At 38.1% G+C, this 8401-nt stretch overlaps 1 pseudogene; it reads right to left on the reverse strand.

The window, feature by feature from the left end:
* Positions 1 to 878: 878 nt before the first annotated feature.
* LOC140607960 (importin subunit alpha-1 pseudogene) lies at positions 879 to 2693 on the reverse strand (annotated as a pseudogene).
* Positions 2694 to 8401: the final 5708 nt, after the last annotated feature.

Here is an 8401-nt window from a genome sequence, read left to right on the forward strand (position 1 = left end):
TTAATTTTGGTCCTATAAACTATGCAACTGAAAAAATACATCTACCTGTGTTACTTTCCAGAAATTTAGTTAAGATAAATAAAAATAACATGTGTAAACCTGTTTTAGTTTATAAACTATAAAGTGAGGTAGATAAAGTGCAATTTTACTAAATTGAATGAGAACATAATAAAGACAGCGGAACATTTGGGACCATGTTGAATAGTTATTAAAGTGGATAAGTATTTTTTTGTTCTTTTTTTTAAATCATTTTTTGCAAACAGTACTTCTAAGAATCTATTGAATTTTCATTGACTGAATAAAGCAGCCTAAGATAGTAGATATCAAAAAGAATTCATTTATTTGCGTGGATCAAATACACACATATGAAATAACTTTAGGCTTCAAAGAAAATGAAAAGGTTTCGAGAATGTGATATTAGATGTAAACTAGGGAAGAACGCAGTCAGAGTCCTCATAGATGAGAGAAGACATCAGAGGTCAGGTTTATCTTGAGTTGGCCATTAAATAGTTTGTAGAACAGATTTTTTTTTTTTTTAAAGAAAAGGGTGGAATTTAATCTTTATTTACAGGACACTGTAAGATAGAAGATTCCACATAGAAATAAGCAACCCACTGAGAGGAGGAGCTTCATACAGTTTGTACAGTTCAGAACTGGTCAAGTATAGTTTCGTTGTAAAAAGTGCTACAGGGATCCCTGGGTGGCGCAGCGGTTTGGCGCCTGCCTTTGGCCCAGGGCGCGATCCTGGAGACCCGGGATCGAATCCCACATCGGGCTCCTGGTGCGTGGACCCTGCTTCTCCCTCTGCCTGTGTCTCTGCCTCTCTCTCTTTCTCTCTGTGTGACTATCATAAATAAATAAAAATTTAAAAAAAAAAAGTGCTACAATAACAAAACACATTTAAAAAGAGTTCTTAGTAGAGAAACAGTAAGACAAACTTCTACCAAACAGTACACAACAAACAACTTTCTGTCTCAGCTGTACAATCTAAAAGTTAAAGGTCCCAGGAGTGCCATCCTGAACTTGGAATGTATAGCCTTCAGAGGTAGTTTCGGGCACAACATTCTGATCTTCCTCTTCCTCTACAGAGAAATACTTCTCAATCAAGTTTAATGAAGCTTTGTACACAGACTCATTTTCATGGTTTTGTAGAGCTTCAATTTTGTCCAAACCCCCACATTCTTCAATCATTATACTAAGTTTCTCAGTTTCACCTAGTTTCTCAGCAGCCTGAAAGATGTTTGAAATGGCATCTAGAATAACCAGAATAATTTTGGTATCTTTTGCAGTTAAGAGGTTCATCAATGGTTCTATTATGCCACAATGAACGAGGTATACAATCTGTTCAACTGTTCCACCACTTGTATAGTTGGTCACAGCCCATACAGCTTCCTTTTGTGTCTTAAAGTCTGCCTTAGAGAGAACACCAACGAGGAATGGGACTAATCCATGATTCACAACTTGCTGTATCTGGTCCTGGCGACCAGCTGTGATGTTTGACATCGTCCATGTAGCTTCCCTCTGAATATTAGCTTTGGGGTTCGTTAGCAGGCTAGGAAAGACAGCAAGTGCTCCTGCATCTATTACAACCTGAGTCTGTTCATCTGTCCCAGTGACAATATTTCCTATGGCTCTTAGTGCAGGAGTCACAATGGGTAATTCAGTAGCTCCTAAAAGCTTCACAAGTTGGGGCACAACTCCTGTTTTCACAACCATTTCATTCCGTTCATTTGGACCATCAGTAAGGTAGGAAATGGCCCAGCAGGTATCTGCTAATACTTCTGGATCATCATGATGCAGGAGACGAACTAAGGTAGGAAGAATCTGCTCAACAGCATCTAACGGGGGTGCTGGATTCTTGTTGCGACAAAGGTTTGAGAGTGTCCAAGTAAGGTTACGTAAGTAACCACATGCTAAAGATGACATATCAGGAACTGCAAGGAGAGCCAACAGTGGGTCAACTGCACCATACTTGATAACCAAGTCTCGAAAAACTGAACCATCACCTGCAATGTTTCCTAGAGCCCATACAGCTTGTTCACTGATGTGGGCATGGGAAGATGCCAACAGAGAAATGAATGCTGGAATAGCACCTCCATCGACCACAGCCTTGGTCTGTTCTGATGTCCCAGAAGCAATGTTAGTGAGGGCCCAAGCAGATTCAAACTGAATAGGACTACAATCAGTTCTGCCCAAGAAGGACACAAATTTTGGAATCAAACCAGCCCGGATTGTGTTGTCTATGGGGGGCTGTTTTTCCCTAGAAAGTAGTTTCCTAGCAGCTTGAGTAGCCTGGAGCTGGCTTTCCAAATTGTTGCTATTTATGCCTTTGACAATGTCATCAACAGACCAATTTACAGTGCCCTGGTTGTTGCGGTTTTCCTGCAGTGGAGAGGTAGCGTCATCAGGAAATGAGCTTACATTTCTCCTTTTCAGCATCTGATCATCCTTCTTCGCTTTCCTCAGCTCCACATTAACTTCTATTCGGCGCCGCCTCATTTCCGTACTGTCTTTCCCCTTGTTCTTGAATCTGTTAAGGCGGGCAGCTGGTGAATTAGCATTCTCGTTGGTGGACATGGTTATGAGACAAAGGGAGAGAAAGCTCCACGGCCGGCTCAGGCTTCCACGGGGGGCGGTGCGGGGCGCGCAGGCTGCGGGTCAGCTGCCCTCAAAACGTCCACCGCGGATCAGCCCAGAGACGGTGTGGCCTGTAGAACAGATATTTAGCAAAGAGAGAGAGAGGGAGGGAATGGAGAGACAGACACAGAGAACTGTATAAATAAGGCAGAAGAAAAAAAAATCAAGGCCTGGTTTATGAAGCACGAGGAAAATAAACCAGGTGAAACTGATTAAAAAGAGTAAAGATTGGGATCCCTAGGAGGCTCTGTGGTTTAGCACTGCCTTTGGGCCAGGGCATGATCCTGGAGTCCCAGGATCAAGTCCACATCAGGCTCCCTGCATGGAGCCTGCTTCTGCCTCTGCCTGTGTCTCTGCCTCTTTCTCTCTCTGTATGTCTCTCATGAATAAATAAATAAAATCTTAAAAAAAGAAAAAGAGTGACGATTGAATTAGTCATTATTAATATTGTGAATAAAGCCCCCACAGATCACAATTTGTAGGATTTTGGTTGAATGTCATTCCTACAAAGCACAGTTTTCTCAGTGGCCTCTGATCACAAAAAGATAAAAACCAACCAAACAAAAAACCGAAAGATAGGGATGCCTGTGTGGCTCAGCGGTTGAGTATCTGTCTTTGGCTCAGGGCATGATCCTGGAGTTCCGGGATCGAGTCCCACATTGGACTCCCTGTGAGGAGCCTGCTTCTCCATCTGCCTATGTCTCTGCTTCTCTCTCTCTGTCTCTCATGAATAAATAAATAAAATCTTAAAAAAAAAAAAAAACAAAGATAGAAACCAGCAAAGAAAAAATAAGCAAGATTTCATGATATTTTTATCTATCTTGCAATCCGATTGAAGAATAGGTTGAAGTCAGACAAAATTGTGATTTTCCAAGTTTCAATGTAATCTTTAGTTTCAAATTATTTCCAAATGCATATATATGTGGGGAATATAGGAAGTCTAGTGATTGTAAACAACATGTGTTATGATGTCAGCTATACTCCATCCACTTCTGATAAGATTCTTAGTAGCTCCAACACTTGCTTGGCTTCAATCACAATAACAAACTTGCTTCTCCTAACTTTCCCTCTTCCCCATTCCTGGTGCACATTGAGTTAAGGATTAGGACAGCCCTGGTGGTTCAGCAGTTTAGCACCGCCTTCCACCCAGGGCATGGTCCTGGAGACCCCGGATCCAGTCCCACATCCGGCTCCCTGCATGGAGCCTGCTTCTGCCTCTGCCTGTGTCTCTACCTCTCTCTCTGTGTGTGTCTCATGAATAAATAAATAAATAAAATCTTTAAAAAAATAAATCTTCACGATTTCTCGGAATATTTTAGAGGTGGCTTAACTCTCATCACCATAAGGGGTTTGTCTCTGAGTAACAGTGTAGCAAGGCAGAAGAATAGAAGGGGGTAAACCTGCACTATGCAGAACAGGAGGGAGTTGGACTGCACTTGCCGTCCGTGTGTTGGTCACTTCGAGAAAATTACTTTTCTTTGCTAAGTCTGTTTCCACTGATGCAAACCAAGAGGTTCGATTGTCTCTCAGAAATTATTATAAATACAAAGTAAAATATTTTTTAGTAAAATATTTTTTAAAATGTAAAGTACTTAGCATAATGTCTGGTACATAGAAAATATGCAATATGTGGTGGCTAATTATTAGCTGCTAGACTCCAAGATTAACCTTATGTTTCCCAAAAGTGGTCTTATGATGAATTTGGTGATAGAAAATAATCAATCCCTTTTTATCTTGAGAGGAACCATAGGGTTAAGGGGCTCAGAACTCATATTTAGACGTGTAAATTAGTTTACAAGCCCTTCACAGTCAGGGACAAAGTCTTATTTGATTTCTTCATCCCTAGTGCCTAGCAAAGTGCCTAGTAAATAGTAGATGCAATAAATGTTTGATGAATGCAGCTATTAAAAGAGAAAAGGAAGAGCCAAAACACGCTTTCTGACCATCAATTGTGGCAAGTGGGAATAGACCAATTTAGATAACTTTAGTTGTTAAATGAGAAGCAAGTCTGAAGGGCTTGACACAGCTGGCTTTGAATTGAGCTGTGATACTCTTCAGTCCATTGGGGAACTTAAATAATCATGTTGGGCTGACAAGTTCTCAGAACACTTCTACCAAAAGTAGCTGTTATATATTATGGCCTAATCGCTATTGTTTTTTCTGCAAGGGTCTTTTCCCATTATTGTACCATGACACCTTTATAAAAGTATAAGTATTCCTTTCTCAGTGCATGTAACAACAATAAAAACAACAACAACAACAACAACAACAAAAACACTCTCTCATTTTAATTATTAGCCATTAGAAAAAAATGCATAGTTTTTCATCATAAGAAGCATCAGCTTACCAGGATCACTTAGTATAATGTTGCCTAGGCAGATAAATATATCAGATGTTAAAAAAAATTGTTTAAAATATTTAAAGAGAGTAACATTAAAACTGCTATATTAAAATGCAAATATTTTCATCAGAAGGTAGGGGATTAAAAACAAACTAAAGTAAGTCTGATTAAATTACCATGCTTCAGATAAGTGTTTCTGCCCAAAGGAAATATTAAATCTTTAAAAAAGGTGTGAGGTCTTACTTTCGTAAGAATACTAGGACATTATTTGCCTTTTCCATAGTGCTGACATTTACACTGATGGTGTGAATGCAGTGATCACACCATCATCACAAATAAAGTCACTACATGTTAAATGTCCCCAGTGAGGTACTAAAACTATTAATTTTACAAATTCTGGATCCTGAGTACACCTCTTTACTTTTAAATATTGGCTGGAAAAAATGCATCAATTCAGAATGCATTATTCCTGCATATCAAAATATATAAATGCTTTTATTCTTAGCAATATATTTCTACACTCACTATCTTCATATTTTGCTGAGAATTGGTGCATCTACATTGAATAGGAATAATGATCTATAGGTTTATTTTCTTCTTAATTTTTTGTTCTATATTTTTTTGGTTCTGTTATTAGGAGATTGCTTATGTTCCCATTCTGTTTATAATAATTTATAATTTAAATTTAGAAATAAAATTATTTTCTTTCCAGAGGTGGCATCTTGGGCTGAGGAAGTATGTGGAATTACCTCTGACATCATCACTAAATTCCACATATGCAAAACTACTTCTGCAGGATCCAAAGAAATCCTCAGAGTAGCTTACCTGGAGTTTTCTGTGAAGTCACTGGTGCTCTCCTCTTTTGTTTTTTGTTTGTTTTGTTTTGTTCCATTTTGTATTTGTTTCATTTTGGGAGATTTCTATTGCTGTCACTAAGATTTTTTTTTTCTCCAGTATATAATCTCCTGCTGACACCTGTATTAGTTTTCTTAGGCTGCTGTAATAAAATATCACCAAGTGGCTTAAAACAGCAGATTTTTATTCTGCCACAGTTCTAAAGACCAGAATCTAAAAATCATGGTTGTCAGCAGGGCCTTGCTGTCCCTGGAGATTCTACGGGAGAATTATTCCTTTCCTCTCTCAGTCTTGGGTAGTTGTGGGCATTCTTTGGCTTGTGACTACATCTCTGGTTCTTCATGCCACCTCCTCCTCTGTGTATCTCTTATAAGGACACTTGTCATTGGATTTCGTACATCCAGGATGATATAGGATGACTCCCTCATCTCAAGATCCTTAACTACATCTGCAAAGACGTAACTGACATTACTTATTTTTTTTAAAAATGAAAGAACATTCATGGGGTCCAAGGATTAGAATGTGGACCTATCATTTTGGGAGCCACAACTTAGCCCACTACTGCCCCATCCAGTCTATTTGTCATATCTAGAAATGTGACAGTTCTTTTATTATATTTTCTATATTCCTATATAATATATTCCTTTTCCTTTTTGAGTACAAGAAATAGAGTTTATAATACTTGTTTAAATGCTTTTTTCTAATAATTGTATCATTTATGTCATTTCTGTGCCTTTGATTTTTTTTTTTAACCTCGTTAACAGTAACATTTTTCTGTTTCTTTGCATGCGTGGTATTTTTGATTGAATGACAGTTATTTTCAATTTTAGTTTTTTGAGTACTGGATAAATTGTACCCTATAAATACTCTAGAGCCTTGTTCTGGGATACAATTATGTTATTTAAATTTAATTTCATAATGTTAGGCTTACTTGTAATCCTTGTTTGTCTAGGACCATTTTGTTTCACTAATGAGACAATATCTTTCTGAGTATTCTATCTGCTACCCTATGAATTAGGAGATTCTCTACACTGACTATAAGAGACGTGGACTGTCCCTGATCCTGTGTGATCTATGGTCCCTCTCGAGTTTCTGGGTGCTTCTCTCCCTGATTGTTATGGACCGAAGTGTGTCCCTCAAAATTCACATATTGAATTCCTCACCCACTATGTGACTGTTTTTGGAGACAGAGCCTTTGAATAGGAAATCAATGTTAAATGAGCCCATAAAGGTGAAGCTCTAACCCAATATGCACAGTATCCTTCTAAGAAGAGGAAGGGACATCAGGGACTTGTGTGTACAGAGAAAAGGTCATGTGAGGACACTGCAAGAAGGCAGCTATCCACAAACTAAAGAAGAGGCCTCAGGAGAAACCAAACCAGAGGATTTCCAGCCTCTAGAACTGTCAGAAAATAAATTTCTGTCGTCTGATCCATCCATTCTGTGGCATTTTGTTACAGCTCCCTTACTAGATTAAGCCATTGGCCTTGCACACTTTCCACTTACAAGGAACCAACCCCTGCAGACCTAGGTAGCTCAAGCTTTGTGTAGCTGGCTCTCTCCTCTCTGATGCTTTTCCCTGTGAACTCTCACTGCCTTAAACTCCCTGGGCCTCCCTGTTCTTTGACAGGAAGAATCAATAGTGTACATATCACGTTGACTTAATTTAACTTACAAATCCAATGCATCTCCTAACCTAATTAAAAAAGAGTTATTCTTAGAAATCAAGCAAACTATTTTAAAGTGCATTCCTACAAAATAAATAATAATCTTAAAATATGTAGGGAGGGCAGTAAAAGGTTGGAGCTGTTAGACCCCTGCACCTCAAAGTCCTGTGTGGTCCTGTATTGATACTTGCCACTATGGAATTTCTCTTTTTCAAGATCAATATTATATTTTCATTGTAAATACTGGATATTTTTTAAACAATACATCTTTTGCCATTTTTCCTGAAGAAAAATTTATGTTAGATCAGCCTTCCACATGACTCAGTATTAATGGCAAAACTTTTAGTATATATATATATATATATATATATATATATAGTACCATCAGCTATTGATTTGGCAAATCTATGCAATATCTACTGATACTGTGCAATTACATGTGAAGAGTTAAGTTAGATTTTTCTGTCTCTTCCAAATACCTCATAACTATATTATTTGGGTGATTCTATTAGATGCCTCTTTACCCATATATAGTAATATTATATATAATTGCTTAAGATCAAAAAGTGAGAAAAATAACTTTTAAAATCCTGAAATTAGTCTTGTGACTATCAACTATTATTTTTATTGAATTATTATTGTCATCAATATTACCTACCAATGTTTGTGAGAGTGTGGCATTATATATCTCTGTATGACAGATGTGAAACTTTTGCTCTCAGATACTTTCTATGCCCTATTATCTGTTCTGTTTAAGAGCCCAGTGTGGATGCCCCTCAGAGGCCATGTTTCCCAGTGCATTTCCTGGTAGTCCATGCCAACAAATTTCTGCCTGGGTATGTTCAATGTGAAGTGCTGGTTGGATGTTAGAGCATGAAAAGGTAAGAGAAGCTTGTTACTT

The sequence above is a fragment of the Canis lupus genome, chromosome 17 (assembly GCF_048164855.1).
Source record: "Canis lupus baileyi chromosome 17, mCanLup2.hap1, whole genome shotgun sequence".
Classification (NCBI taxonomy): Eukaryota; Metazoa; Chordata; class Mammalia; order Carnivora; family Canidae; genus Canis; species Canis lupus.